Source organism: Pelobates fuscus, chromosome 5 (assembly GCF_036172605.1).
Source record: "Pelobates fuscus isolate aPelFus1 chromosome 5, aPelFus1.pri, whole genome shotgun sequence".
NCBI classification, from domain to species: Eukaryota; Metazoa; Chordata; class Amphibia; order Anura; family Pelobatidae; genus Pelobates; species Pelobates fuscus.
This window is the reverse complement of record NC_086321.1, coordinates 232261899-232263434: the sequence shown is the minus strand read 5'-3', so window position 1 is coordinate 232263434 and position 1536 is coordinate 232261899. Positions and strand designations below refer to the sequence as shown.

Sequence of the window (1536 nt, the reverse complement as noted above, 5' to 3'; positions counted from 1 at the left end):
TCCTGCAGCTCCTGTCAGCTCCCTCCTCCTCCGCGGCGGTCCGTTCAGCACCTCGGTCAGCTCCCAGTGTTAGTCTCGCGAGAGCCGCGGGGTCATAGTGCGGCCGCGAGACTTACAGTGTGAGCTGACAGAGGGAGCTGCACGGACCGGCGCGGAGAAGGGAGCTGACAGGAGCTGCAGGAGAGGTAAGTAAACTCTCTGACAGCCCCCACAGCCCCCCCTCCTACACAGTGCCCATCCACTGGACCACCAGGGAGTGAGAGCCCCCCTCCCTGCCATGTATCAAGCAGGGAGGGGGGACGAACAAAAATTAAATAAAATAAAAAATAATAATACAAAATAATAATAATAAAAAATAATCATAATAAAAAATTATTAAAATAATTAAAAAAAAATAATAATAAAATTCCCCACCCCCCACCAAAATCTATTGCGATATCAATCACTGACTGGATTAAAGAAAAATGTACAATGAGTAAATCATTATAAAGATCCTAGGTCCTACGACACTGGCATATACAACTTTGGCAGTGTAGATTTTTTATTTTATTTTTTTGTATACATTTTTCTGTATAGTCTGTATACATATATTTTTTTGTATACATTTTTTGTGCATTTTTCTTTAATCCAGTGATTGATATCGCAATAGATTTTTAGTATTACCTCATATGGCTATATTTCAAGCACTATCAGTGATTGTCCAAAATTTATTTAGCCTAACTGGCATTTCCACCCCCCTTTCCTTGCTACTATAGACTCTGCAGTCTTTATTTGAAGTATCTATTTCCTTGTATTTACATGATATACAGAGTATATGGATTAGTCCTTTTTTCCTCTGTCTGGCTTGAATGTGGTTTCAGTCCACTACCTATAGATTATCATTGAATACCTAGTTTCCATACTCTCCTGTCTAGAGCCTATGGCCATACCAGTCTGAAAATGCCTGATCTCGTCAGATCTCAGAAGCCATCCAGACTCAGGCCTGGTTAGTATTTGTATGGGAGACCAACTAGTAACCTCAGGTGCCATAAGCTTTTGTCCTAATCTTCATTCATTTTTTTAAGAATCTCTAATTAAAGTCTTCACATAGCATACTCATTTGAATACTCTGCATATTTTGTGCCCATGTTATGCTTGATTTAATTGTATGTGTTATGTATTATACATTTGTTCTTTGTATTGTTCCTATTGGGTGCATGTTACACTACTTCAGATCCACATACATATGGTCACTTTAATTGGTGTATGTCAGATACTGGACCAATATCAATATAGTCTCTTTTTTCATAGAAATGGACCTTCGAGTCCTCACTATTAGTGGTGATCACTTTATTGCGTGTATACCATGCTATTTGGTAGGTATTATATTCCTGTATACTCCACAGGGCTTTATGCCCTTTCACTTTATTGCACAGATAATTCTCTGCCTAATCCGAGCTGTTCCACGTTCACTACATACTTGCTCGGGTTTAGTTTACCCGTTTCCTAGCAACTACGTCATAGTAATGGCCACGCCCATACGTCACGTGCCACGCG

At 39.9% G+C, this 1536-nt stretch overlaps 1 pseudogene; it reads left to right on the top strand.

The window, feature by feature from the left end:
• Positions 1-915: 915 nt before the first annotated feature.
• On the top strand, positions 916-1034 carry LOC134613136 (5S ribosomal RNA; annotated as a pseudogene).
• The last annotated feature ends 502 nt before the right edge of the window (positions 1035-1536 follow it).